Source organism: Sinohyriopsis cumingii, chromosome 16, assembly GCF_028554795.1.
Source record: "Sinohyriopsis cumingii isolate HCF-2022 chromosome 16, ASM2855479v2, whole genome shotgun sequence".
NCBI lineage: Eukaryota > Metazoa > Mollusca > Bivalvia > Unionida > Unionidae > Sinohyriopsis > Sinohyriopsis cumingii.
In genome coordinates, this window is record NC_142976.1 from 65914290 (window position 1) to 65927396 (window position 13107).

General features: G+C 40.3%; 4 non-coding genes across 4 annotated transcripts; all 4 read right to left on the reverse strand.

The window, feature by feature from the left end:
- Positions 1-820: 820 nt before the first annotated feature.
- Positions 821-927, reverse strand: LOC149780657 (U6 spliceosomal RNA). The gene has a single exon (XR_016415295.1). It is a non-coding gene; the product is annotated as a U6 spliceosomal RNA (small nuclear RNA).
- A 3005-nt stretch (positions 928-3932) lies between these two features.
- On the reverse strand, positions 3933-4039 carry LOC149780658 (U6 spliceosomal RNA). Its single transcript, XR_016415296.1, has one exon. It is a non-coding gene; the product is annotated as a U6 spliceosomal RNA (small nuclear RNA).
- Positions 4040-7052: 3013 nt separating this feature from the next.
- Positions 7053-7159, reverse strand: LOC149780659 (U6 spliceosomal RNA). Its single transcript, XR_016415297.1, has one exon. It is a non-coding gene; the product is annotated as a U6 spliceosomal RNA (small nuclear RNA).
- A 3007-nt stretch (positions 7160-10166) lies between these two features.
- LOC149780660 (U6 spliceosomal RNA) lies at positions 10167-10273 on the reverse strand. The gene has a single exon (XR_016415206.1). It is a non-coding gene; the product is annotated as a U6 spliceosomal RNA (small nuclear RNA).
- Between the last annotated feature and the right edge of the window lie 2834 nt (positions 10274-13107).

The following is a 13107-nucleotide window of genomic DNA, read 5'->3' on the forward strand; positions in this document are numbered from 1 at the left end:
CACACGGGTATTTACTTGACCGAGCGGTTGTCAAACCCTGGCGCGATTCTCGCTAGAAGTCATAAGTTTCCCCGACTTTCCAAAGACTTCCATACAACCTCAGTTGTAAATCAGAAAGCCCGACGTGTCCATTCTATACCTAAATTTTCCTCTAATTAAATGCAAGACCACGGATAAACCAAACTGTCAACTATCTATCAACCGTACATCTGCGTGTTTTGGCTTCATTATGTTTCCGCACCACCAACCGTTCACGCCTTAGAACATATATGAGTACTCCCTAACAATGGGAACTATTTTAACTCCGCCACCTTAGGCCAGTCAATGTATGCTTTCCAGGCACATTTCGCCGATATAACTGCACCATATTCGCCCGCATGGCGACATAAACGGTCTCTGCCAAGTCCCTTTTTATTTATGCCCTTGTGTAATTTACCGGTTTAATACCGTAAGTGCTGTCCTTGCAGTCACGCTACCAATGTATACCACTAGATTTTAATATGTACTATTTTACGAAAGGGACATTCATTCGGTTTTGGTCGCAATTCACTACTAGTGAACCATGGCATTATGGAGACTCACTAACACTTTACTCCGCGAAGTTTGCTCCTAGTCATTGGCCAATTATTTCGGGCAAAGGAATATTTATATTGCACCAAATTCCAATTATCAGACAAGTAATCACACAAATCTAAGAATTCCTTAAAACGGGGCGCTATAACCAAAGCGCATACTCCAAATTTATTACAATATGATCAAGTCGAAATTAATATGAAACTTACACGTTCCATACTGTTTCGTGAATTTTGATAATGAAATTAAAAATATGGAACGCTTCACGAATTTGCGTGTCATCCTTGCGCAGGGGCCATGCTAATCTTCTCTGTATCGTTCCAATTTTAGTATATGTACTGCCGAAGCAAGTACGATATACCATACCTGTTAATTTCCTTATTAAATGCATTTTCACGTAACATTTAAAGGAGAGGTACATGTACATTTGCATAACCGTGCACAGCGGGAAAACGTTGCAAAACGTTGGAGCAGTTAACTTCCTTTATTGCCGGTGGGGAAATATTCCAGGATGTCAAAAATAAAATAAACATACACATAAAAACCTTATTAAAATTACGTTGCTAGCATGAGTTTCATTTGCCATATAGCCTAATTTGAAACCACACGAACAAAAGAATCATTTACAATATTTTAAACATTCAAACACGGTCGTTAAGGTGACCAAAACGTAGATCTCTTTATTCTCCACTTACATCAATGGTTCTTCGTCTAGATGCATTCTGCGCCACATGCCGTTATATAGGTAGTCCGAATAGAATACGTTTCTTTTCTTGCGGAGACATTTAGGCATAACAAAATGTGTGATTTTACTGCGCCGGCATACATCTGAAGCGTACTTTCGTGACAGAAAAAGTCGAGGCCACTCCAACTGCGCAGTGACCGCAATTTGATTACAATTATATCTCCACTGGCCCACGTGAAGCTCTGAGAAGAACCGCTTAGGGGTCATGTTCCGGTGACATACGTTATTAGCATAATCGCTAATTTTATCAGCCAATCAGATGAAGGCTTTTACCTTGGCGTTTGGGAGACTGATTAGTACGGCAGAAGCTCATCAATGTGTTCCCAACGATTTGGTTTACTTTTTGAAATTGTATGAAAGCGGCATTTCCCTTGGCTAATTCAAAGGTCTCCAGAACATGGCCCCTAAGCGGTCGCTTTCAGAGCTTCACGTAGGACAGTGGAGATCTCATTCACATGAGACTGCAGTGACTGAGAAGCTGCAAATAAAAACAAGTAGTTCGTTGATTCGCATCCGCTCGGTTGATCTAACCTGGTTCACGGCCGCTATGAAGCTACCACCAATATGTGTCATTTTACGTAAAATTACTATAGGCGACCAGTCATCTTCGCTAGCCAAGGTTTCCATATCTTAAGCCTATCTACACCTTGGCGGATGGAGCAGGCATTTGTGTGCTCTGGGCGTGTGAATTTAATTGCATGCAGAGGAAAACCACCGCATCCTACCAAACCTAAATTGTTCAAGTTTGAACCTGTTCCTAGATGATCGAGACAAGAGGAGCACACAACTTAAATCGACCCATACATACGCAGTTTAACACTGTCGGTCTGTGCTTGTACAAATACACATCACTCAAATACACCTGTAATGGCTTTTCTTTGGTACGTTGTCATACCTTCGATGTTAAACTTCCAAAGAATCCTTTTGAAGTAAATTGCCTCCACCCTTTTCGGCCCATCTACAATGTACCACGGTTACACGCTATTGATTAGTTGGCATTACATCCCAAGGGAGGCAACTCACGAAATCCAGTCAATGTCCCTAGGACAAAGCACTAATATATCTGCTCGATCCGCCAAGGTGTAAATTGGGTTAACATATCGGAACCTTGGCTAGCGAAGATGGGGACCAGTTCATGTTGGAAAAAGTCGAGTGGCAGCTAAACGTTGTAAGTTTCGGTGTTTTTGAAAACACGTCACTTCTATTTAGGGGGCGCTCTACAGATATTATGAACTTATAAGAAAACGATTGGTGTATGGTGTAGTTGCTTACATAGGCAACATGCTCAGTGAGAGAATATTGGCATATTTCTGTGTTACGTTAATGTGCTGTGACTGAAATTTCTTTGTATATTGTCTCAAAATACCCCTCCCTCACAAAAACAGCAAAAAAAAAAAAAAAAAAAAAAAAAAAACCTTACTGGTACTTATTTTCTTTGAAATACATTTCAACCGTATGCGTTGTGAGTTGGGGATATTTCTCTTCTCCCGAACATCGCTGGATTTAAATTTTTTTAATTGTTCTATACGGCAAAGTAACATAATCAAGAACACATTTACGCTAAATTGAAATGCAGAATATATTACAAGCCAGGGGTCATTACTTGACCGAGCGTTGTCAGACACTAGCGTGATACCCGATAGAAGTCATAAGTTTACCCCAAATTTACAAAGACTTCCATACAACTTCAGTTGTAAATTATAAAGCCCAACGTGTCCATTATATGCATAAATTTTACTTTAATCAATGCAAGACCACAGAGCTCACAACCTGCCAAATATATACTGTTACACGCACACGGGTATTTACTTGACCGAGCGGTTGTCAAACCCTGGCGCGATTCTCGCTAGAAGTCATAAGTTTCCCCGACTTTCCAAAGACTTCCATACAACCTCAGTTGTAAATCAGAAAGCCCGACGTGTCCATTCTATACCTAAATTTTCCTCTAATTAAATGCAAGACCACGGATAAACCAAACTGTCAACTATCTATCAACCGTACATCTGCGTGTTTTGGCTTCATTATGTTTCCGCACCACCAACCGTTCACGCCTTAGAACATATATGAGTACTCCCTAACAATGGGAACTATTTTAACTCCGCCACCTTAGGCCAGTCAATGTATGCTTTCCAGGCACATTTCGCCGATATAACTGCACCATATTCGCCCGCATGGCGACATAAACGGTCTCTGCCAAGTCCCTTTTTATTTATGCCCTTGTGTAATTTACCGGTTTAATACCGTAAGTGCTGTCCTTGCAGTCACGCTACCAATGTATACCACTAGATTTTAATATGTACTATTTTACGAAAGGGACATTCATTCGGTTTTGGTCGCAATTCACTACTAGTGAACCATGGCATTATGGAGACTCACTAACACTTTACTCCGCGAAGTTTGCTCCTAGTCATTGGCCAATTATTTCGGGCAAAGGAATATTTATATTGCACCAAATTCCAATTATCAGACAAGTAATCACACAAATCTAAGAATTCCTTAAAACGGGGCGCTATAACCAAAGCGCATACTCCAAATTTATTACAATATGATCAAGTCGAAATTAATATGAAACTTACACGTTCCATACTGTTTCGTGAATTTTGATAATGAAATTAAAAATATGGAACGCTTCACGAATTTGCGTGTCATCCTTGCGCAGGGGCCATGCTAATCTTCTCTGTATCGTTCCAATTTTAGTATATGTACTGCCGAAGCAAGTACGATATACCATACCTGTTAATTTCCTTATTAAATGCATTTTCACGTAACATTTAAAGGAGAGGTACATGTACATTTGCATAACCGTGCACAGCGGGAAAACGTTGCAAAACGTTGGAGCAGTTAACTTCCTTTATTGCCGGTGGGGAAATATTCCAGGATGTCAAAAATAAAATAAACATACACATAAAAACCTTATTAAAATTACGTTGCTAGCATGAGTTTCATTTGCCATATAGCCTAATTTGAAACCACACGAACAAAAGAATCATTTACAATATTTTAAACATTCAAACACGGTCGTTAAGGTGACCAAAACGTAGATCTCTTTATTCTCCACTTACATCAATGGTTCTTCGTCTAGATGCATTCTGCGCCACATGCCGTTATATAGGTAGTCCGAATAGAATACGTTTCTTTTCTTGCGGAGACATTTAGGCATAACAAAATGTGTGATTTTACTGCGCCGGCATACATCTGAAGCGTACTTTCGTGACAGAAAAAGTCGAGGCCACTCCAACTGCGCAGTGACCGCAATTTGATTACAATTATATCTCCACTGGCCCACGTGAAGCTCTGAGAAGAACCGCTTAGGGGTCATGTTCCGGTGACATACGTTATTAGCATAATCGCTAATTTTATCAGCCAATCAGATGAAGGCTTTTACCTTGGCGTTTGGGAGACTGATTAGTAGAAGCTCATCAATGTGTTCCCAACGATTTGGTTTACTTTTTGAAATTGTATGAAAGCGGCATTTCCCTTGGCTAATTCAAAGGTCTCCAGAACATGGCCCCTAAGCGGTCGCTTTCAGAGCTTCACGTAGGACAGTGGAGATCTCATTCACATGAGACTGCAGTGACTGAGAAGCTGCAAATAAAAACAAGTAGTTCGTTGATTCGCATCCGCTCGGTTGATCTAACCTGGTTCACGGCCGCTATGAAGCTACCACCAATATGTGTCATTTTACGTAAAATTACTATAGGCGACCAGTCATCTTCGCTAGCCAAGGTTTCCATATCTTAAGCCTATCTACACCTTGGCGGATGGAGCAGGCATTTGTGTGCTCTGGGCGTGTGAATTTAATTGCATGCAGAGGAAAACCACCGCATCCTACCAAACCTAAATTGTTCAAGTTTGAACCTGTTCCTAGATGATCGAGACAAGAGGAGCACACAACTTAAATCGACCCATACATACGCAGTTTAACACTGTCGGTCTGTGCTTGTACAAATACACATCACTCAAATACACCTGTAATGGCTTTTCTTTGGTACGTTGTCATACCTTCGATGTTAAACTTCCAAAGAATCCTTTTGAAGTAAATTGCCTCCACCCTTTTCGGCCCATCTACAATGTACCACGGTTACACGCTATTGATTAGTTGGCATTACATCCCAAGGGAGGCAACTCACGAAATCCAGTCAATGTCCCTAGGACAAAGCACTAATATATCTGCTCGATCCGCCAAGGTGTAAATTGGGTTAACATATCGGAACCTTGGCTAGCGAAGATGGGGACCAGTTCATGTTGGAAAAAGTCGAGTGGCAGCTAAACGTTGTAAGTTTCGGTGTTTTTGAAAACACGTCACTTCTATTTAGGGGGCGCTCTACAGATATTATGAACTTATAAGAAAACGATTGGTGTATGGTGTAGTTGCTTACATAGGCAACATGCTCAGTGAGAGAATATTGGCATATTTCTGTGTTACGTTAATGTGCTGTGACTGAAATTTCTTTGTATATTGTCTCAAAATACCCCTCCCTCACAAAAACAGCGAAAAAAAAAAAAAAAAAAAAAAAAAAAAAAAAAAAAAAAACCTTACTGGTACTTATTTTCTTTGAAATACATTTCAACCGTATGCGTTGTGAGTTGGGGATATTTCTCTTCTCCCGAACATCGCTGGATTTAAATTTTTTTAATTGTTCTATACGGCAAAGTAACATAATCAAGAACACATTTACGCTAAATTGAAATGCAGAATATATTACAAGCCAGGGGTCATTACTTGACCGAGCGTTGTCAGACACTAGCGTGATACCCGATAGAAGTCATAAGTTTACCCCAAATTTACAAAGACTTCCATACAACTTCAGTTGTAAATTATAAAGCCCAACGTGTCCATTATATGCATAAATTTTACTTTAATCAATGCAAGACCACAGAGCTCACAACCTGCCAAATATATACTGTTACACGCACACGGGTATTTACTTGACCGAGCGGTTGTCAAACCCTGGCGCGATTCTCGCTAGAAGTCATAAGTTTCCCCGACTTTCCAAAGACTTCCATACAACCTCAGTTGTAAATCAGAAAGCCCGACGTGTCCATTCTATACCTAAATTTTCCTCTAATTAAATGCAAGACCACGGATAAACCAAACTGTCAACTATCTATCAACCGTACATCTGCGTGTTTTGGCTTCATTATGTTTCCGCACCACCAACCGTTCACGCCTTAGAACATATATGAGTACTCCCTAACAATGGGAACTATTTTAACTCCGCCACCTTAGGCCAGTCAATGTATGCTTTCCAGGCACATTTCGCCGATATAACTGCACCATATTCGCCCGCATGGCGACATAAACGGTCTCTGCCAAGTCCCTTTTTATTTATGCCCTTGTGTAATTTACCGGTTTAATACCGTAAGTGCTGTCCTTGCAGTCACGCTACCAATGTATACCACTAGATTTTAATATGTACTATTTTACGAAAGGGACATTCATTCGGTTTTGGTCGCAATTCACTACTAGTGAACCATGGCATTATGGAGACTCACTAACACTTTACTCCGCGAAGTTTGCTCCTAGTCATTGGCCAATTATTTCGGGCAAAGGAATATTTATATTGCACCAAATTCCAATTATCAGACAAGTAATCACACAAATCTAAGAATTCCTTAAAACGGGGCGCTATAACCAAAGCGCATACTCCAAATTTATTACAATATGATCAAGTCGAAATTAATATGAAACTTACACGTTCCATACTGTTTCGTGAATTTTGATAATGAAATTAAAAATATGGAACGCTTCACGAATTTGCGTGTCATCCTTGCGCAGGGGCCATGCTAATCTTCTCTGTATCGTTCCAATTTTAGTATATGTACTGCCGAAGCAAGTACGATATACCATACCTGTTAATTTCCTTATTAAATGCATTTTCACGTAACATTTAAAGGAGAGGTACATGTACATTTGCATAACCGTGCACAGCGGGAAAACGTTGCAAAACGTTGGAGCAGTTAACTTCCTTTATTGCCGGTGGGGAAATATTCCAGGATGTCAAAAATAAAATAAACATACACATAAAAACCTTATTAAAATTACGTTGCTAGCATGAGTTTCATTTGCCATATAGCCTAATTTGAAACCACACGAACAAAAGAATCATTTACAATATTTTAAACATTCAAACACGGTCGTTAAGGTGACCAAAACGTAGATCTCTTTATTCTCCACTTACATCAATGGTTCTTCGTCTAGATGCATTCTGCGCCACATGCCGTTATATAGGTAGTCCGAATAGAATACGTTTCTTTTCTTGCGGAGACATTTAGGCATAACAAAATGTGTGATTTTACTGCGCCGGCATACATCTGAAGCGTACTTTCGTGACAGAAAAAGTCGAGGCCACTCCAACTGCGCAGTGACCGCAATTTGATTACAATTATATCTCCACTGGCCCACGTGAAGCTCTGAGAAGAACCGCTTAGGGGTCATGTTCCGGTGACATACGTTATTAGCATAATCGCTAATTTTATCAGCCAATCAGATGAAGGCTTTTACCTTGGCGTTTGGGAGACTGATTAGTACGGCAGAAGCTCATCAATGTGTTCCCAACGATTTGGTTTACTTTTTGAAATTGTATGAAAGCGGCATTTCCCTTGGCTAATTCAAAGGTCTCCAGAACATGGCCCCTAAGCGGTCGCTTTCAGAGCTTCACGTAGGACAGTGGAGATCTCATTCACATGAGACTGCAGTGACTGAGAAGCTGCAAATAAAAACAAGTAGTTCGTTGATTCGCATCCGCTCGGTTGATCTAACCTGGTTCACGGCCGCTATGAAGCTACCACCAATATGTGTCATTTTACGTAAAATTACTATAGGCGACCAGTCATCTTCGCTAGCCAAGGTTTCCATATCTTAAGCCTATCTACACCTTGGCGGATGGAGCAGGCATTTGTGTGCTCTGGGCGTGTGAATTTAATTGCATGCAGAGGAAAACCACCGCATCCTACCAAACCTAAATTGTTCAAGTTTGAACCTGTTCCTAGATGATCGAGACAAGAGGAGCACACAACTTAAATCGACCCATACATACGCAGTTTAACACTGTCGGTCTGTGCTTGTACAAATACACATCACTCAAATACACCTGTAATGGCTTTTCTTTGGTACGTTGTCATACCTTCGATGTTAAACTTCCAAAGAATCCTTTTGAAGTAAATTGCCTCCACCCTTTTCGGCCCATCTACAATGTACCACGGTTACACGCTATTGATTAGTTGGCATTACATCCCAAGGGAGGCAACTCACGAAATCCAGTCAATGTCCCTAGGACAAAGCACTAATATATCTGCTCGATCCGCCAAGGTGTAAATTGGGTTAACATATCGGAACCTTGGCTAGCGAAGATGGGGACCAGTTCATGTTGGAAAAAGTCGAGTGGCAGCTAAACGTTGTAAGTTTCGGTGTTTTTGAAAACACGTCACTTCTATTTAGGGGGCGCTCTACAGATATTATGAACTTATAAGAAAACGATTGGTGTATGGTGTAGTTGCTTACATAGGCAACATGCTCAGTGAGAGAATATTGGCATATTTCTGTGTTACGTTAATGTGCTGTGACTGAAATTTCTTTGTATATTGTCTCAAAATACCCCTCCCTCACAAAAACAGCAAAAAAAAAAAAAAAAAAAAAAAAAAAAAACCTTACTGGTACTTATTTTCTTTGAAATACATTTCAACCGTATGCGTTGTGAGTTGGGGATATTTCTCTTCTCCCGAACATCGCTGGATTTAAATTTTTTTAATTGTTCTATACGGCAAAGTAACATAATCAAGAACACATTTACGCTAAATTGAAATGCAGAATATATTACAAGCCAGGGGTCATTACTTGACCGAGCGTTGTCAGACACTAGCGTGATACCCGATAGAAGTCATAAGTTTACCCCAAATTTACAAAGACTTCCATACAACTTCAGTTGTAAATTATAAAGCCCAACGTGTCCATTATATGCATAAATTTTACTTTAATCAATGCAAGACCACAGAGCTCACAACCTGCCAAATATATACTGTTACACGCACACGGGTATTTACTTGACCGAGCGGTTGTCAAACCCTGGCGCGATTCTCGCTAGAAGTCATAAGTTTCCCCGACTTTCCAAAGACTTCCATACAACCTCAGTTGTAAATCAGAAAGCCCGACGTGTCCATTCTATACCTAAATTTTCCTCTAATTAAATGCAAGACCACGGATAAACCAAACTGTCAACTATCTATCAACCGTACATCTGCGTGTTTTGGCTTCATTATGTTTCCGCACCACCAACCGTTCACGCCTTAGAACATATATGAGTACTCCCTAACAATGGGAACTATTTTAACTCCGCCACCTTAGGCCAGTCAATGTATGCTTTCCAGGCACATTTCGCCGATATAACTGCACCATATTCGCCCGCATGGCGACATAAACGGTCTCTGCCAAGTCCCTTTTTATTTATGCCCTTGTGTAATTTACCGGTTTAATACCGTAAGTGCTGTCCTTGCAGTCACGCTACCAATGTATACCACTAGATTTTAATATGTACTATTTTACGAAAGGGACATTCATTCGGTTTTGGTCGCAATTCACTACTAGTGAACCATGGCATTATGGAGACTCACTAACACTTTACTCCGCGAAGTTTGCTCCTAGTCATTGGCCAATTATTTCGGGCAAAGGAATATTTATATTGCACCAAATTCCAATTATCAGACAAGTAATCACACAAATCTAAGAATTCCTTAAAACGGGGCGCTATAACCAAAGCGCATACTCCAAATTTATTACAATATGATCAAGTCGAAATTAATATGAAACTTACACGTTCCATACTGTTTCGTGAATTTTGATAATGAAATTAAAAATATGGAACGCTTCACGAATTTGCGTGTCATCCTTGCGCAGGGGCCATGCTAATCTTCTCTGTATCGTTCCAATTTTAGTATATGTACTGCCGAAGCAAGTACGATATACCATACCTGTTAATTTCCTTATTAAATGCATTTTCACGTAACATTTAAAGGAGAGGTACATGTACATTTGCATAACCGTGCACAGCGGGAAAACGTTGCAAAACGTTGGAGCAGTTAACTTCCTTTATTGCCGGTGGGGAAATATTCCAGGATGTCAAAAATAAAATAAACATACACATAAAAACCTTATTAAAATTACGTTGCTAGCATGAGTTTCATTTGCCATATAGCCTAATTTGAAACCACACGAACAAAAGAATCATTTACAATATTTTAAACATTCAAACACGGTCGTTAAGGTGACCAAAACGTAGATCTCTTTATTCTCCACTTACATCAATGGTTCTTCGTCTAGATGCATTCTGCGCCACATGCCGTTATATAGGTAGTCCGAATAGAATACGTTTCTTTTCTTGCGGAGACATTTAGGCATAACAAAATGTGTGATTTTACTGCGCCGGCATACATCTGAAGCGTACTTTCGTGACAGAAAAAGTCGAGGCCACTCCAACTGCGCAGTGACCGCAATTTGATTACAATTATATCTCCACTGGCCCACGTGAAGCTCTGAGAAGAACCGCTTAGGGGTCATGTTCCGGTGACATACGTTATTAGCATAATCGCTAATTTTATCAGCCAATCAGATGAAGGCTTTTACCTTGGCGTTTGGGAGACTGATTAGTACGGCAGAAGCTCATCAATGTGTTCCCAACGATTTGGTTTACTTTTTGAAATTGTATGAAAGCGGCATTTCCCTTGGCTAATTCAAAGGTCTCCAGAACATGGCCCCTAAGCGGTCGCTTTCAGAGCTTCACGTAGGACAGTGGAGATCTCATTCACATGAGACTGCAGTGACTGAGAAGCTGCAAATAAAAACAAGTAGTTCGTTGATTCGCATCCGCTCGGTTGATCTAACCTGGTTCACGGCCGCTATGAAGCTACCACCAATATGTGTCATTTTACGTAAAATTACTATAGGCGACCAGTCATCTTCGCTAGCCAAGGTTTCCATATCTTAAGCCTATCTACACCTTGGCGGATGGAGCAGGCATTTGTGTGCTCTGGGCGTGTGAATTTAATTGCATGCAGAGGAAAACCACCGCATCCTACCAAACCTAAATTGTTCAAGTTTGAACCTGTTCCTAGATGATCGAGACAAGAGGAGCACACAACTTAAATCGACCCATACATACGCAGTTTAACACTGTCGGTCTGTGCTTGTACAAATACACATCACTCAAATACACCTGTAATGGCTTTTCTTTGGTACGTTGTCATACCTTCGATGTTAAACTTCCAAAGAATCCTTTTGAAGTAAATTGCCTCCACCCTTTTCGGCCCATCTACAATGTACCACGGTTACACGCTATTGATTAGTTGGCATTACATCCCAAGGGAGGCAACTCACGAAATCCAGTCAATGTCCCTAGGACAAAGCACTAATATATCTGCTCGATCCGCCAAGGTGTAAATTGGGTTAACATATCGGAACCTTGGCTAGCGAAGATGGGGACCAGTTCATGTTGGAAAAAGTCGAGTGGCAGCTAAACGTTGTAAGTTTCGGTGTTTTTGAAAACACGTCACTTCTATTTAGGGGGCGCTCTACAGATATTATGAACTTATAAGAAAACGATTGGTGTATGGTGTAGTTGCTTACATAGGCAACATGCTCAGTGAGAGAATATTGGCATATTTCTGTGTTACGTTAATGTGCTGTGACTGAAATTTCTTTGTATATTGTCTCAAAATACCCCTCCCTCACAAAAACAGCAAAAAAAAAAAAAAAAAAAAAAAACCTTACTGGTACTTATTTTCTTTGAAATACATTTCAACCGTATGCGTTGTGAGTTGGGGATATTTCTCTTCTCCCGAACATCGCTGGATTTAAATTTTTTTAATTGTTCTATACGGCAAAGTAACATAATCAAGAACACATTTACGCTAAATTGAAATGCAGAATATATTACAAGCCAGGGGTCATTACTTGACCGAGCGTTGTCAGACACTAGCGTGATACCCGATAGAAGTCATAAGTTTACCCCAAATTTACAAAGACTTCCATACAACTTCAGTTGTAAATTATAAAGCCCAACGTGTCCATTATATGCATAAATTTTACTTTAATCAATGCAAGACCACAGAGCTCACAACCTGCCAAATATATACTGTTACACGCACACGGGTATTTACTTGACCGAGCGGTTGTCAAACCCTGGCGCGATTCTCGCTAGAAGTCATAAGTTTCCCCGACTTTCCAAAGACTTCCATACAACCTCAGTTGTAAATCAGAAAGCCCGACGTGTCCATTCTATACCTAAATTTTCCTCTAATTAAATGCAAGACCACGGATAAACCAAACTGTCAACTATCTATCAACCGTACATCTGCGTGTTTTGGCTTCATTATGTTTCCGCACCACCAACCGTTCACGCCTTAGAACATATATGAGTACTCCCTAACAATGGGAACTATTTTAACTCCGCCACCTTAGGCCAGTCAATGTATGCTTTCCAGGCACATTTCGCCGATATAACTGCACCATATTCGCCCGCATGGCGACATAAACGGTCTCTGCCAAGTCCCTTTTTATTTATGCCCTTGTGTAATTTACCGGTTTAATACCGTAAGTGCTGTCCTTGCAGTCACGCTACCAATGTATACCACTAGATTTTAATATGTACTATTTTACGAAAGGGACATTCATTCGGTTTTGGTCGCAATTCACTACTAGTGAACCATGGCATTATGGAGACTCACTAACACTTTACTCCGCGAAGTTTGCTCCTAGTCATTGGCCAATTATTTCGGGCAAAGGAATATTTATATTG